Below are 17,671 nucleotides of genomic sequence, written 5' to 3'. Positions count from 1 at the left end.
TTCCGTGCCACATGAATACTCAGGCAGAACACGCGGATCGCAGGGCGTGATGACGCGCTGGAACACGGTAGAAATGGGCATAGTTTGGCACATGGCAGGTGACCGCACAACCGTGAAAACAAGCAAAGGAAGCGGAAGTACATCTCTCTTGCTATCGATGCGAAGTAAAACAAAACAAAAAACAAGAAAAACACACAGAGATTCCGTTCGTGTGTTTTATTATTTATCTAATCATTGTGAATTAAAACAACAGATCGCACATATAACATACGTAGTCTTGAATAATTCTCGAAGTCACGTGTCACTACGAGCGACGTCAGACTGCGGAGACGATTACGTAGGCGCAAGAGCCCGAATCCGCAGGCGCAGGAGCCCGACCGCGTCACTGTCCCTCCCCTAGCGTATTCGCCGCGAGTGTAGAAGGCATCGGCGTTAGGATTGAAATTTCAGGTCTTTCAGTGGCCCCTAGCGATGTAATTCTTTGCAAACACGATTGTTAGCACGCATTGTATGCTTTGCGTCTGTCACCTCAAAATGGATACATTTGGTGAGGGGCCCTTTAAAAGCGATGTATCGTCTTCCGGTTTGGCTATAACTACAGTATGCACCAGCATAACTATAAAAGAGCGCTAGGAACGCAGACAAAGGAAACAACGTGACGGCTTCATTCCTCTGTCTGCGTTTCTGGCGTTGTTCTAATATGTTAACATTAGCTCAACCAACTGTCCCTGCTTTTTGCTATGCAGACGCAAACATTTAGCTTCATTGCGCAAACATGTGACTTTTATTAGCAGTCACGATGTGTGCAACTTGTTGAATATTTTGCCTATCTGTTTTTACTCGATTATGAGCAGCGGCATTTGGAAATTTCCAGCGTTAATCAGAAAATCTTTTCACTATGTGATTACCTGGCGTTAAGCATAAAAATGGCCACGAGCGTGCGACCTAATGAAACCCCTGAACATGGAAGATCCAATCATTACAAAATATTTTTGTCTGCCACCGTCATCGCTCCGATGCATATGAAGTGTAGTAAACCTGAAATCACTATGCGATTTCTTTGTTAGCTTCCGGCATGAGGTCGAGGGAGTTGCTGAAACAGCGACCACTGCGGTTAGCAATGCAGCATAATACATATAAGCTTTGTTCTTGGGCGCTGTAATTTTTTACCTGTAAAGCAGTTATATCCAAAAGGGATCACAATAAAATGTATCTGATGGTATTTCTACGGGCACATTTTTGTAAGAACGGGTGAGCGCGTCGCCGGATGAGATGAGCAAGACAGAGCAAAAAAAAATCGGTTGTCGTCCACGTCTGTCGCGAAAAAAAATAATAATATTGGCTAATGCCACAATAACACCTCAGTCGATAGAAGAGGGGGATAAGGTGTGTATTTCCTTTTTTGTGTACTACCATGCTATTTGTGCATATAATAGAAATCGATGAAGTGCTTGCTTCTTTTGTTTATACCCGCTTTGCAGACTACCTAAACGCAAACATCGATGCAGTATCTATTTGGTTTTTCTTCCTTCTTAATCTATAGACGAAAGTCGACATAAATACGTCTTCATTATTTTTGTCTACTCCCGGTTTATCCATTCTCTACGGAGAAGTGTTGATAAGGCATATATTTCTTTTTGTCCAAATCCACTTAAGAAGAATATTGTACAAAACAGTCTTTATTTATCTCTTCCTTTTAGATTGTTTTCGAGCTATAAGTTGTCTATACACAAAAGTATTTCAGTTGTGTATTTCTTTAGCCTATTCCCGGTTTATATAATTCCTACAGACAAAAGCTCTCAGAGCTGACCATTTAATTTTCGTCATTGAAATAGACGGTCCTTAATTATTATTTGACGAGACGGGCGTTTAAAGGGCTGTTCACCGCTATCCGCTATCGTATCACCGAACCGCTATCGTATGTGTGTAGCGCAGTCATGGCCTCTGGATTGAAATGGGGCAAGAATGGCCCAGAAGTTAGTAAATACTTCAGCTGACGAAACGCATCCTTGCACCCTGTAGTCCATACGTAGTAGTTGTCTTTTTGAAGGAGGCATGTGAGTGGGTGAGCAAGTTTGGCGTACTTAATAAACCGGCGAAAGTACGAGCAGAGGCCAAGAAAACTGCAAAGGTCTTTCGCTGTCTTCGGGTGGCCAAATCGCCCACTGCAGCAACGTTTAATGGTAAGGTCGAAAACCCACTTTGTCGACGACAAAACCGAGCACGAGAGTCTGGCACTCACCAAAGTGACACTTCTTTGAGTTTGAAATCAGTCCAGCGTTTTGCATGCGATCCGGTATGACACCAAATCTGATTACGTTATCGAGGTAGCACATGCAGGTCTCCCATTTCAATCCGCGCAGCATTGTGTCCATAAAGCTTTCAAATGTTGCTGGTGCATTGCATAGCACCAGCATTGATAGAAATTGAGCTCGAAGAGACCGTCTGGCGTCACAATGCATTTTTTGCTTTATCTGTCGGGTGCATGGGTATTTGACAGTATCCCGATCGTAAGTCAACAGAGGAGACGTAGGAGGCTGCATGAAAGCAGTCGAAAGTATCGTCGATGCATAGTAAAGTGTATACGTGCTTCTTTGTAACTTCGCTAAGCCTTCGATAATCAACACAAAATCCGCAAGAATTGTCCTTTTTCTTAAGTAGTATCAGTGGAGCTACCAGGGACTGCAAGACCCCTGGACAACGCCATTTCGCAACATTTCTTGAACTAGCTCAGTGATTACTTTCCGTTCTGCGGGAGAGACAGGGTACGGCTTCTGGCGAAGAGGCGCTGCTTGGCACGTGTTTAATCAGTCTTGCGTTGGCGAGTCAGGAAGCAAAATTGGGCGCTCATCTTGGCCGAAATCGAATGCTAGCGCAAAGCGGACGAGCACTTTTTGCAATTCCTTCCTCTCTGAAGTGTATAGCGATTTGCTCATCATGCGGTAGAATTCCATGGAGTAGTCGCAATTTGCTACCCTCGCATCGGTAGACACGTCAACGGCGTCAATACTGACGGCTGCTTCTGAGTAGAGGTCTCCAGCTTGTGTCCTGTAGGCAGTAAAACTTCCACTAATGACTTGTTCCCCTTTTACACGTGAACACGACCATCTACACATTCTATAATGGATCGAGGAATTAGTAAATTATTCTTCGACAGAGTATGGGAGTACTGCTCAATTAAACCATGGCAGCAATGCGGAGGGCCATGCGTGGAATTCGCCGGAACAAATGCCGCTGTCCAAGCTGGTAAAAGGAAATTGTAATACACAGAAAATGCACTCTGCTTGTCAACGCCAGATACTGCTGGTGTGGGTGTTATCACGTGACTGCGAAGAAAAATTTCACCAGCCCCACAGTCTAACATCGTACGACATTAACCAGGAATTCAATTCCAAGAATGATATCGTGGGTAGTGTGTCCCAAAATAACATATTCTTCTGGAAAATCTTGTCCATCCACACCACACTCACTATAGCAGAACAAACTCCAGCGGTGCGCAGAAGTTCGCCGCCAACTGCAGGAAAAGTACTCTTTTATTCCCACGCGAACATCATTTAGTTCCTAGGACTATTCTTAAACAAAACAGTCATTACACAAATTTTAGCGTCGGCATCGACTGAGGATGGTACTTGAACCATCAACACAGACACAAACTTTGTTTTTGCGCATGGCGAGAAAAGCAGGACTACTTGACCATCCCGCGACCTCACCTCCATTGGTCGCATAAGCTAGTTTCCCAGCTGGAATGGTGGTGAAAGTGAGTGACGGCGAGCTGATCGCGAGCGACGATAGCTGGTCGAAGGGGGAGTAAAGGCTCATTCACAGTGGCAACTGACAGCGGTCGAGCGAACAATTCCTCGATTTTTCGGTCGTGCGACCGTGGTCGCAACCCTGATCAACTTCGCACCAGAAGTGATCTTTCATGTTTCTACATCCGGCCTGCACCCGCGTCGCGGCAAATTCTGCGTAGATTCCGAGAGTTTTCGCTGAGAACGATAATCTCCGGGATTGCGAATTGCGTGTCGCGCTCAGCCGGGCTTGCCGATGTGAACATCTGTCGCCTTCGGTCGCTTTTTGATTTTGAGTAGCAAATGGCCGCGCGATTTCCGATTCGCCGGTGTGAATGAGCGACAAGGCTGCGGTCGGAACCTGGAGACTCACGCCGGGATGCACGTTCACGTGGTTGTCATTGACGAAGCGCAGCGGTCTACCCCGGCACGCTGACTTGGCCTCCAGATTGATAACAGGGTAGGCTCGAACTTGCTGTTGCCGTCGGCGACAATCATCGTCATCATCAGCCTTGTTACGCCCACTGCAGGGCAAAGGCATATACCCATACTTCACCAACTACCCCGGTCATGTACTAATTGTAGCCGTGTTGTCCATGCAAACGTCTTAATGTCATCCGCCCACCTAACTTCCTGCCGTCCCCTGCTACGCTTCCCTTCCCTTGGAATCCAGTCCATAACCCTTAATGACCATCGGTTATCTTCCCTCCTCATTACATGTCCCGCCCATGCACATTTCTTTTTCTTGATTTCAACTAAGATGTCATTTACCCGCGTTTGTGGCCTCACCCAATCTGCTCTTTTCTTATCCCTTAACGTTACACCTATCATTCTTCTTTCCATAGCTCGTTGCGTCGTAATTAATTTCAGCAGAACCCTTTTCGTAAGCCTCCAGGTTTCTGGCCCATCTGTGAGTACTGGTAACAGACAGCTGTTATACACTTTCCATTTGAGCGATAGCGGCAACCTGCTGTTCATGATTTGAGAATGCCTGCCAAACGCACCTCAGCCCATTCTTATTATTCTGGTTATTTCAGTCTCATTATCCGGATCCGTGGTCACTACCTGCCCTAAGTAAATGTGTTCCCTTACCATTTCTTCTGAGACTGTTAAACATTACTTTAGTTTTCTGCAGATTAATTTTCAGACCCACCCTTCTGCTTTGCCTCGCCAGGTCAGTGAGCATGCCTTGCAATTGGTCTCCTGAGTTACTAAGCAAGGCAATATCATCAGCGAATCACAAGTTGCTAAGGTATTCTGCATCAACATTTATCCCCCATTCTTCCCACTCCAGGTCTCTGAATACCTTCTGTAAACATGCTTTGAATAGCATTGGAGAGATCGTATCTCCCTGTCTCATGCCTTTCTTTATTGGGATTTTGTTGCTTTTTTTGTGGAGGACTATGGTGGCTGTGGAGCCCCTATAGATATCTTCCAGTATTTTTTACATATGGCTCATCTACACCCTGATTCTGTAATGCCTCCATGACTGCTGAGGTTTCGACTGAATCAAACGCTTTCTCGTAATCAATGAAAGCTACATATAAGCGTTGGTTATATTCTGCACAATTCTGTGTCACTTGATTGATAGTGTGAATATGGTCTATTGTTGAGTAGCCTTTACGAAATCCTCCCTGGTCCTTTGGTTTACAGAACTCTAAGGTGTTCCTGATTCTCTTTACGATTACCTTAGTAAATACTTTGTAGGCAACGGAGAGTAAGCTTATCGGTCTATAATTTTTCAAGTCTTTGGCGTCCCCTTTCTTATGGATTAGGATTATGTTAGCGTTCTTCCAAGATTCCGGTACGCTCGAGGTTATGAGGCATTGCGTATACAGGGTGGCCAGTTTCTCTAGAACAATCTGACCACCATCCTTCAACAATCTGCTGTTACCTGATGCTCCCCAGCTGCCTTCCCCCTTTACATAGCTCCTAAGGCTTTCTTTACTTCTTCTGGTGTTACCTGTGGGATTTCGAATTCCTCTACGTTATTCACTCTTCCACGATCGTCGTGGGTGCCACTGGTACTGTATAAATCTCTATAGAACTCCTCAGCCACTTGAACTATCTCATCCATATTAGTAACGATATTGCCGGCTTTGTCTCTCAACGCACACATCTGATTCCGCAGCTAAAGCAAATACTTAGCTCGCGGTACACAGGATAGTCCTAAAATGGGGCCTCGGCCTGGCTGTACCTGGGAGCAAGGCATTGGGGTGGTGCGGTCTGACAACGTTCCAAGGTACGCGAAGGATGCCACGATCATGCAAAGACTGAATTTCGCTGTCAGTTTGGAGTTGGCAAAGTATCGGCTGCTCAGAACATTGTACATCAGCGCGCATTGGGGGTACTCCAGTCTTACCTCTCTTCATCCACCTTGCGCTTGAAAATGCGCCAATTCTTCTTTAATGAGTTGACGTACTAGCAAGCCGATGTCGTGGGAGGAAGAGACGTCCACGTTTTGGACTATGGTCACGTTGTCAAGTATACGTAACCTTGGCAATACACGACGAGTCTTCAGTGGCCCCGTTGTCATCGTGCTTTTGTTGTTATCGAACCAGAGTATTGCGGTTCCGGTTAGAAAGAAAACGCGGTTTTGCAAGTCGGACGCCGTTGTGTTCCACCCTTGGTGACTGGCTACCCTTTGATAATACCTCAGCCCATTGTCGATACCCTCGTCAGCTTTTCTCGCAAAAGGTGCATGGTTCTTTTTGAGGGATCCAGCAGATGACTTGCCTTGGGCGCTCACTGTCATCTTGCATGCTTGTGTCATGGCTGCCGCCAGCTGCTTCGGGTTCGTTCATGTCCATGTCTTCACGTGGTAGTCGGAAGAAGCGGCGGCTTCGTCGGTGGGTGTGTAGACGGAGGCTCTCCAGGGCGATTAACCCGCACTGTCCACCAAAGGTGCTACAGGATGAGATAAATTTCTTTGCAAGATGATCGAGGGGCCGTAGAGACGAGATCGCAGGCAGTCGGGCGTTTCTGCACCGCGATCAGTTCTTTCATCTCCTCGTCTTCGGCTCCACCGCGCAGCGTAATAATATATACGTCCGTCTAAAGGTAGATGCTGGAATCAATGTGCCGTTGCATAGGGTAATCGTTCCTTGTATGGACAGCAGTGTAATCTGAAGCGGCTACGAGGGAAGTCGCCCGATATAAGAGGCTGGGAGCTAGCGGCTGCGCGCAAGGAAGGAGTGCCATGTGTCGTGCAGCAGCCAAGAGTGTTTGTGTTTGGTGCAGCTTTGTCTTTCCAAATGGATGCGAGCAAGTGCGTGTCAGGTGGGATGGCGACGAATGTGCCGTATGGAGGATGGAGGTTCGGGTTGGCGTGTAACGAGCAGCACGGGTGGACGCTGATGATGTGGACCGCAAAGAAGTGGAATGGGGTGAGTGGTCCCATGGCGAAGGTGGTCGAGACTGTGTGTCGGAAGGCTGCTGCCGTGAGCCTTAGGGAGTATAGCACCTAATGGTGCACCACGTACGTGTTCGGCTTCGGAGGTGGCATTGGGAGTTGCCTGACCAGGCCTTCCGGAAGCGTCCACGGTGCTTGTTGGTAGCGTATCAGAGGATCGCTCACGTTGTTAACGTGCAAGAGGCTGTTGAGTTGCTTTAACCCGAGAGCTGGCTGACGACATAGAATTCCTTGATGCCATAGAACCACGGTACGCCTGAAGGCACAGGAATGTTGCTGGCACGCTCGACATGTTCTATGCTGATTCTTGCACGTGCTGGCTCGGTCTGTCGGATCATCCATTATGTGGAAACGGCTCAGGAGACGAACTCCCCGCTGTCACGATTTGTTGGCAATGGCTGACCGTGGTGCCGATGGTCCCGGAAAGCGGAATGTAGATGCAACTGCTTGAGGTGGACTCGATGGCATGGTGTTCTCCACATGAGAATGAACATATGGCGCTCTTCTTTCTCCGATCGCTATAGTAGATTGTCGCGCTACTATTATGCTATCGAAATTATTTGATGTGAAAAGCATGCGCAAAATCTGCGCGTCAGGACAAAACCTATGAATACGTAATTTACGCAACTGCTAGGATAGTATCGTTCTCTAAACTGGCCTTCTGTTTAGGTTCAATACAGCTTGCAAATTAAGTCACAGTGTATGAACTATTTCTCACTAGGTAAACTTTCATTTCTTCTATATATTGAAAATTTGCTCTTTCGTGGTCACACAAAACAGGTCAACACTTCACTTGCATTAACTATGTGTAACTAGTTGACTGATAATAGCTCCACAATGTCATCAACGTTAATAATAATACTACTAATAATAAATAATCCTGCTCCTTCCTTCTATTATTGTTGATGTTCTACGGCAGAGAGTTGCGTCGGCAGAGAGTTGAATGAGACTATTGTTGGGGAAGGAAGTGGCTCACCGTTGGCAAAGCACTAAAGCAGCATGTAGGTGGTCAGCGCCGTTGTACAGGAGGGCCGCCTTCAAGAGCGCACAGCTTTCTGGCCTTCGGAACCTGGGTCTGAACAATATTTGTGTTATGAGGCGCCAGAGTCACATATATACAGTTAAGATCAAGTCACTAAATACATATCTATACATAATACGCAGCTCAGAACCAAATTCTGAACTAACGAGTACACGTCATGCATGGCGACAACCGCCACCGTGGAAAATTGAAGAGGAAGCCACGCAGGATAGCCTGGCTGCCTCAGAAATGCCCTGCAGAAAAAGTACTCAAGAAAGCTCTAACGAACTAGAAAGAGAATTAGAAAATTGACTAGTACTCAACCAGAACGAGGAGCGCTGACAGATAGAAGGGCCTCTGTACTCCTCTATGCATGCCCAACCAGATGCAACACGGCGCGGGGCCCTCGCGCAATGTGGATGCTAATAATTTCTCAGAACATGTCACACGCCCACTGTAGGGTATGGTCAAAACATTCGATACTGTATAAGGACCAAAAACAAAGAATAAACAAAAATATCAATATAAACACAATGCTTATTTACGCAAGGTATAAGAGAGCCTTAGAAAAGTAAAGGAAGTGTAAAAAAACTTCTAAGTGTATGACGAAGCAAATAACGAGCACAGTAAACGAATGCACACACAACCCAAAGTTGATTTTTAGAACTTCTCTACTTAGTATTTGAAGTCTATAAATATACAGAAGAGAAAAAAAATCCTTGACACATCTGTTCTTGTCTGACGAATGATACACCAAAAGCAGGGACGCTGTATTTAACGAGTTGTCACATTGATCGTTAGTTACATACTCCGCTTCACTCATCGTGTGCAGCGGTGTGGAGGCTAGCAAGACTACCAGTGTATGTTGAAACAAGGCATTCAAAATGCGTGTCAGAGCCAACAAACAGAATTATTGATAACTTAAGTGCTAGATGTATTATTAGGGGCCTTTGTGTAGCCAAGGGTGGCTTACGTGTAAAAGTGCGGTGAACATGACCGTCCTGGGGATGACTGTACTAACAATTCAGTGCGCGAAAAACGATGGCGGGCACCCCTAGAGCACCTGGTATTTGCTAGCAGCAAAAAAAAAAGAAAGGAACACCAATTCAAATATCAACGAGAACATCTGTTTAAAGGAAGCACGGAACCATTTTTCCATTGTTCAGTACACCTGTTACACAGATGTGGCCCTTGAAGGGCACGTGTCACGACATCCTATCGTGGCCATTCAGATCACACTAAGTGAATCGGCGGTGTTGTATCCAGCGCCAACGGCGGAGGCTGCAGGTGGTGCTCGACTGTATTCGAAGGTACCTGAGCTGATACCTGCGAGCGACAGAGTGGTACTAGCGCACGATGCCGGACATGAATGCGTAAGCACTCTTTGGCAAGTACGATACTATATCTGTCTGTAACGCGAGAAGTGCCACACCCATTATTTGGAAAATAAACGCATAGTTGGCAATATTAAGACATTTATACGTTATAATAGTGTAAATGTAAATTATTGTTAGCTTTTCAATCGATAAGGTATGAATGAAAAGCTTAGAAAAAATTTAAATGCCATCGCGGCTCTGCTCGAGTTGATGTCCAGTGAAGCTGTTGCAAAACGATCACTACAAGTCAATCTTACAGTATGTCTATAAAGCAGGTCTGTGTGCTTATATTTAGCTCTATCGTTAGGCTACGCCACGCACCAAGCCAAGTGCCAAAAAAAGAAAACAGCTGAGGGGGACATACAATGCTTTACTGATGGTTCCGTTGCTTGTTTTCAGCTTGTTCTTTATGGAACCGTACGTTGTTCTGTGTGTTGTATGGGTTATTTCAATGAATGTACAGGGTCGTCCACTCTTAGTTAGAATGCCGCTCCGTGCTGCCGGCGCTCCGCGGGGCGCCTCTGTCGGGCGCCGGAGAAACTATTGCGCAGGTGCGGTGAGAGCCGCAGGCGGGGCTTCGCGCGTCGTCTGCTACTGTGCGCCCTGTATTGCGGTGAAGTGGACTTCAAATTTGCACTGCCTCCGCAGAACGCCGATGGGAGAAACGTTTCTGAATAAACAAAAGACTGCTGAGAAGCCTATCAGCTGCTTTTATCCCGTTGCAGCAACCGTAGCAAAGTTTCCTGCGTGCCTGGTGAGGTTGAAACACACAAATAAGCATACAGGGGAGAAAATGCGCGCTGCGTAATATTCGAAGCTTGATACTACTGCTGCAGCACTACGATCCGCCAATATTTTTAATTTTTGCGTCTTGCTGAGTAGCTGGTAATAAGTTTTAGCAGACGACTGCTCTTGGCTGCTGAAATCTCGGCGCAACGAAAATTAATCGGAGCGCAATAGTAATAGTGGAGGTGGAATATTAAGGTCACGTGACCTAAAATGTAACGGACAGACGCTAGTAGGAACAATTAAACGCTATCGCCTTAACAAATATCCTCTCAGCAACTACTTAAAGCCGTGCAAAGCTGAAGACTGAGGTCCTGGTAAACCTTAGGGATTGTTTTCAAACGCTGATGATGCTACCTGGCCGTCTACCTGTATCTGTGGGAAGGTAAAATAGGAGACTGAAAATGTAGTACCACCTCCACTATTACTACTCTGCTCCGATTAATTTTCGTTGCGCCGAGATTTCAGCAGACAACAGCAGTCGTCTGCTAACACTTATTACCAGCTGCTCAGCAAGACACCAAAAATTAAAAATATTGGCAGATCGTAGTGCTGCAGCAGTAGTATAAAGCTTCGAATATTAGGCGGCACGCATCTTCTCCCCTGTAAGCTTATTTGTGTGTTTCAACCTCACCAGGCACGCAGGAAACTTTGCTACGGTTGCTGCAACGGGATAAAAGCAGCTGATAGGCTTCTCAGCAGTCTTTTGTTTATTCAGAAACGTTTCTCCCATCGGCGTTCTGCGGAGGCAGTGCAAATTTGAAGTCCACTTCACCGCAATACAGGGCGCACTGTAGCAGACGACGCGCGAAGCCCCGCCTGCGGCTCTCACTGCACCTGCGCAATAGTTTCTCCGGCGCCCGACAGAGGCGCCCCGCGGAGCGCCGGCAGCACGGAGGGGCATTCTAACTAAGAGTGGACGACCCTGTACATGCCGCTTCACTTTGCTTAGCGCTTGTAGCCTCTGCCTTAAGGGCGTATGAGGCATTGCATTTTTTTTCTTGCTAACGAGGGTATTACCCATTGCTTATGATGACAGATGCTCGTTTTTATCTTGTTCATTATTGAAACGAACGTTCTTCTGTACGTTGTATGCGTGATTCTAATGAATATATGCACTGTTTGGTTCACTTTGCAGAGTGATTTTAGCCTCTGCATTACGAGGGGGATGCGTCATTGCATTTTATCATTGCACCCTCTCAGGAGGGTGTGAGCCATTGCCGATGATGATTATCTTTCTTCAGAGTGGTACACGAAAAATGCCCACCACTGATAGGATAATAGCTTCGCTGTAAAACAAATGCAAAAACCGTTCGAATCATGCCCTCTTGCAAGCTTACTTTTCCTACTGACCCGCGTGCAAAGAAGCGGGCTTCGGGATTGCAGAGTATAAAAAATAATAGAATAGCTGATTGGTATACGCGATAATAGTGTAATAGTAGATATCTCGTAGCCTCAAAAAACCTTCGCTCGCCATGGCCATCTCAAGGTCGTAACAAGAAAGAGAAAATAAAAAAGAATACCGCTGAGAAAAAAGCTAGAAAACCGGTATTGACGTCGTTTCGGCTCAGTTGATGCGATAAATCTACAAAGTTAATGCGCAATTAGTCATGTTAACACATGTAATCGTTACAATAGTGTAATAGTAGATGATAGTTAGCGATGGGTAGACATGTATAAGCTAACAAAATAATAAAACGATAAGATTGGTGCTGAGCTAGTTGGTTACGCATTGCTTAAAACTGATGGTAGCAGTAAAAGAGGCGAACACACGGTGAAAAGACGGCACAAGGACGAGGGAACGCTTCCCTTCTGGTCGTGTCGTATTTTCACCTTGTGTTCGTCGCTTTTAGCTCTATGATCAGGTTTAACTAACTAAACTAAGTAAAAGCTACGTAGCAGCCGATTCAAGAACGCTTATGCATCACAAAACGAGAGAATAAGGGGAACGCAGGGGCCTTATTTTGTTAAACATGCCCACATAAAGCCTACAGACAATGAAGCCAAGAAAAGTATTGGGTAAATTAGTTGTAGTTGAAATTAAAATGCACAAAATAACAAAGAAAGCGAATTGAAAGTGGACGGAAGGATATCGTGTCTCTGGTGAGAGCCAAACCCCCAACCTCCGCATTGCGCGAATATTGCGCTACCAGTTGTGCTATGCCGAGGGCCTTCGAACCGTGCACTAACTGTTGTATCTTTCTATCAAGCTCGTTTCCCAGTTGGAATGGTGGTGAAAGTGAGTGACGGCGAGGTGATCGCGAGCAACGACAGCTGGTTGACGGAGGAGTAAAGGCTTATTCACACCGGCGACTGACAACGGTCGAGCGAACAATTTGGTCGCAAAGCGACCAGTCGCAAATAGTCACAAATGGTCGCTTTTCCTAAAAACGGCGATTTTGGTTTAGTCGTTCACAGCTCGATTTTTCAATCATGCGACCGTGGTCGCAAAACTGATGAACAAATCAATGGCGCTCCGGAAGTGATCTTTCATGTGTCTACAAACGGCCTGCTCCCGCGTCGCGGCAAATACCGCGTAAAATCCGAGAGTTCTCGCTGACAACGATAATCTCCGGGATTGCGACTTGCGGGTCGCACTCAGCCGGGATTGCCGGTGTGAGCATCAGTCGCCTTCAGTCGCTTTTTGGTCGCGAGTCGCAAATTGTCGCGCAACCTCCAAATCAGCGGTGTGAATGAGCCACATGGCTGCTGGCGGAAGCTGGAGACTCACGCCGGGATACACGTTCACGCGGTTGTCGTTGAAGAGTCGAAGCGGCCTCGCCCGGCGCGCTGACTTGGCCTCCCGCGTGTGATAACAGGATATTCCCGAAACTTGCTGCTGCCGTCAGCGACGGTACCTGGCCATATGTACATGGATACCGCAGCTAAAGCAAATAGGTAGCTCGGGGTATACAGGATAGTCCTAAAATCGGGCCTCGGGCTGGCTGTACCCGGGAGGAAGGCGTTGGGGTGGTGCGGTCTGACGACGTTCGAAAGTACGCGAAGGACGCCGTGATCCTGCAAACCCCGAATTTCGCTTTTAGTTTGGAGTTGGCAAAGTACCGGCTGTTCAGGACATTGTTCGTCAAGCGCGCATTGGGGGTACTCCCGTGGTGCGTTTCTTCCTCGACCTTGTGCTTGACAGTGCGCCAATTCTTCTTTAATGAGTTGACGTACTAGCAAAGCGATGTCGTGGGAGGCAGAGACATCCACGTTTCCGACCGTGCTCACGTTGTCAAGTATACCTAACTTTGGCAATACACGTCATGTCATCAGTGCCTCAAAAGAACGGCCGTGACGTCTTACACCAGACGGAGCACGCAGGTCTTCCTTTGATACGAGTAAATTCTAGACATCTTCAATGATGCCCTTCAGAAGATTTCCAACGTTAACTTCGTCCGACATGCCCATGTTCGCAATTCTGCACAGTTTCAACACTTCTGCAATCTAGGTTGTGCATGTTCTTCCGGGCAACTGTGCTTTACGCGAAAGCGTATGCTGAGCCTTCTTTCATTTTCAAAGTGAGTCTCCGAAGCAGATCTTGATTTCTTCAACAAACCATTCCCCCGGTTTTATCGTGCCTTTGTTATTATCGAACCAGAGTATTGCGGTTACGGTTAGAAAGAAAACGCGGTTTTGCAACTCGGGCAACGTTGTATTCCACCCATGGTGACTGGTTACCCTTTGATAATACCTCAGCCAGTCGTCGATACCCTCGTCAGCTTTCGCGCAAAAGGTGCGTGGTTCCTTTTGAGGGATCCAGCCGATGACTTGCCCTGAGTGCTCACTGTCATATTGCTTGCTTGTGTCATGGCTGCCGCCAGCTGCTTGGACTTCGTTCACGTCCATGTCGTCACGTGGTAGTCCGAAGAAGCGGCGACTTCGTCGGAGGGTGTGTAGAAGGAGGTTGTCCAGAGAGATTACCCCGCACTGTCCACAAAAGGTGCTACAGGATGAGATGAATTTATTTACAAGATGATCGAGGGGCCGTTGAGACGAGATCGCAGGCAGTTTGGCATTTTTTGCAGCGCGATCAGTTCTTTCGTCTCATCGTCTTCGGCTCCACCGCGCAGCGTACTAATATGTACGTCCGTCTAAAGGTAGATGGTGAAATCACCGTGCCGTTGGATAGGGTAATCGTTCCTCGTGTGGACAGCAGTGTAGTCTGAAGCGGTTGCGAGCGACGTCGCGAGATATAAGAGGCTGGGAGTTGGCGGCTGCGTGCAAGGAACGGGTGCCATGGGTTGTGAAGCAGCGAAGAGTGTTGGTGTGTGGTGCAGCTACGTCCTTGCAAATGGATGCGCGCAAGTGCGTGTGAGGTGGGATGGCGACGAACGTGCCGTATGGATGATGGAGGTCTGGGTTGGCGTGTCGTAACGAGCAGCACGGGTGGACGCTGATGGTGTGGGCCGCAAGGAAGCGGGATGGTGTGAGTGGTCCCATGGTGAAGGTGGTCGGGACTGTGTGTCGGGAGGCTGCTGGTTTAAGCCTGAGGGAGCATAGCGCCTAATGACGGTGCACCGCACGTCCACGTACGTGGTTCGCCTTCGGAGGTGGCAGTCGGAGTTACTTGACGAGGTCTTCCGGAAGCTTCCGCTATGCTTGTTGGTAGCGTATCAGTGGATCAGTCACGTTGGTAACGTGCAAGTGGCTGTTCAGTTGCCTTAACCCGAGAGCTGCCTGACGGCATAGAATTCCTTGAGGCCATAGAACCCCGGTACGTCTGTTGGCACAGGAATAATGCTGGCACGCTCGCCATGTGCTATGCTGATTCTTGCACGTGCTGGTAAGGTCAGCCCGCGTCCTCCATTATGTGGAAATGGCTCAGTAGACGAACTCCCCGATGTCACGATTTGTTGGCGCTGGCTGACCGTGGCGCCGATGGTCCCGGAAAGCAGAAAGTAGACGCAACTGCTTGAGGTGGACTCGATGGCATGGTGTTCTCCACATGACAATGAACATACGGCGCTCTTCTTTCTCCGATCGCTATAGTAGATTGTCACGCTACTATTATGCTATCGAAATTATTTGATGTGGAAAGCGTACGGAAACTGTGGGCGTCATGACAAAACCTATGAATACATAATTTACGCTACTACTAGGATAGTATCGTTCTCTAAACTGGCCTTCTGTTTAGTTTCAATACAACTTGCAAATTAAATCACAGTTTATAAACTATTTCTCACTAGGTAAACTTTCATTTTTTCTACAAATTGAAAATTTGCTCGTTCGTGGTCCCACAAAACATGTCAACACTTCGCTTGCTATAACTATGTGTAACTAGTTGACTGATAACAGCTACACAATGTCATCAACATTAATAATACTACTAATAATAATAAATATTCCGGCTCCTTCCTCCTATCATTGTTGATGTTCTACGGCAGAGAGTTGCGTGAACCGAGCTAACTGGGCCTTCGAATGAGACTATTGTGGGGGAAGGAAGTGGCTCACCGATGACACAACACTAAAGGAGCATGTGCGTGGTCGGCGAGGTTATACAGGAGGGCCGCCTTCAAGAGCGCACTGCTTTCCCGCCTTCGGAACCTGCGTCTGAACAATATTTGTATTGTGAGGCGCCAGAGTCACAGGTATACAGTTGAGATCAAGTCGCTAAATATATATCTATACATAATGCGCAGCTCAGAACCCAATTCGGAACTAACAAGTAACACGTCATGCATGGCGACCACCGCCACCGTGGAAAATTGAAGAGCAGGCAACGCAGGATAGCCTGGCTGCCTCAGAAACGCCCTGCGGAAAAAGTACTCAAGAAAGCTCAAACGAACTAGAAAGAGAATTAGAAAATTGACTAGTACTCTACCAGAACAAGGAGCGCTGACAGAAGGGCCTTCGTCCTCCTCCGTGCATGCACAACCAGATGCAAACCGGCGCGTGGCCCTCGCGCAAAGCGGATGCTAACCAATTCTCAGAACATGGCACACACCCACTGTACGGTATGGTCAAAGCATTCGATACTGTATAAGGACCAAAAACAAAGAATAAACAAAAATATCAATATAAACACAATGCTTATTTACGCAAGGTATTAGAGAGCGTTAAAAAAGTAAACGAAGTGTAAAATAAATTTCTAGAAGTATGACGAAACAATTAACGAGCACAGTAAACGCATGCACACTCATTTTAAAGTTGATTTTTAGGACTTCTCTACTTAGTATTTGAAATCTCGAAATACACAGAAGAGAAAAAAATCTTTGACACCTCTTTTCCAGTCTGACAAACGATACGCCAAAAGCAGGGATGCTGTATTTAACGAGTTGTCACATTGATCAGTAGTAACATACTCCGCTTCACTGATAGTTTGCAGCGGTGTGGAGGCTAGCAAGAATACCAGGATATATTGAGGCAGTCCAGGCCCCTGCCATAAAAGCCGCCCCGGCCAGAACATCACTGCTGTTGCACCATCAGTTCCATTATCAAGCACGCATCGGATCGAACTTCCCCCTTTTCACAGGATTGCTGCATCGACTGTCCCCTCGATAGCTGCGTTGATTAGCTGGATTGTCATGCTTGCATTGAACACGTTCCTGCGCGGTACCGACTACCGTGCTGGTTTCAGCGCGCACTCCGCTGAAACCATCCCCAAGCTGCATTCTACGCAGTCCGGTTTCCTGCCTTAAAAGCCGTCCTGGCGAGAGCATCACTGTTGTGGCAGATTCATTTGCATTCTCAAGCACCCGCATACGTAAACTTCCTTGGTTTTACACGCTAACTGCATCGGCTGTCCACTTGATAGCTGCGGTGAATACCTCGCTGGTCATCCTCGCAGCGTACATTTGCCTGCGCAGCAGTGACTAGCCTGCTGGTGTCGGCGCGCACACCGCAGAAACCGCGCCATAGCTGCATTCTGGACAGTCCGGATTCCTAAGATAAAAACCGTCCCGGCCAGAACATCACTGTTGTTGCACCATCAGTTCCATTCTCAAGCATGCATCTGAGCCAAATTAACTATTTTCACAGGATACCTTCATCGGCTGCCCCTTCATAGCTGCGGTTGAAACAACCCCTAGCCGCTGAAACAACCCCTAAACTGCCTTCTACGCAGTCCAATTTTCTGCCTTAAAAGCCGTCCCAGCGGGAGCATCACTGTTTTAGCAGCATCACTTGCAGTCTCAAGCACGCATCTAAGCAAATTTCATTGGGTTCACAGCCTAGCTTCATCGGCTGTCCCCTTGATAGCTGCGTTGACTACCTGGATTATCATTCTTGGATCGTACTCGTTTCTGCGCGGCGCTGACTACACTGCAGTTCTCGGTGTGCACTCCAC

General features: G+C 47.2%; 1 protein-coding gene across 2 annotated transcripts in view; it reads right to left on the bottom strand.

Moving 5' to 3' along the window:
- The window catches only part of LOC139061212 (calcium-activated chloride channel regulator 1-like), a 266,208-nt gene extending 249,892 nt beyond the window's left edge, over positions 1 to 16,316 (bottom strand). For both annotated transcript variants that reach the window (XM_070540869.1, XM_070540870.1), the window contains exons 1-3: positions 16,208 to 16,316; positions 15,838 to 15,936; positions 8,177 to 8,275 (exon numbers count right to left, since the gene is read on the bottom strand). The gene's annotated coding sequence lies outside the window, so the exon portion shown is untranslated. The remainder of the gene's footprint in view (positions 1 to 8,176; positions 8,276 to 15,837; positions 15,937 to 16,207) is intronic.
- Positions 16,317 to 17,671: the final 1,355 nt, after the last annotated feature.

The sequence above is a fragment of the Dermacentor albipictus genome, chromosome 6, assembly GCF_038994185.2.
Source record: "Dermacentor albipictus isolate Rhodes 1998 colony chromosome 6, USDA_Dalb.pri_finalv2, whole genome shotgun sequence".
Lineage (NCBI taxonomy): Eukaryota > Metazoa > Arthropoda > Arachnida > Ixodida > Ixodidae > Dermacentor > Dermacentor albipictus.
This window is presented reverse-complemented; position numbering and strand designations above follow the sequence as displayed.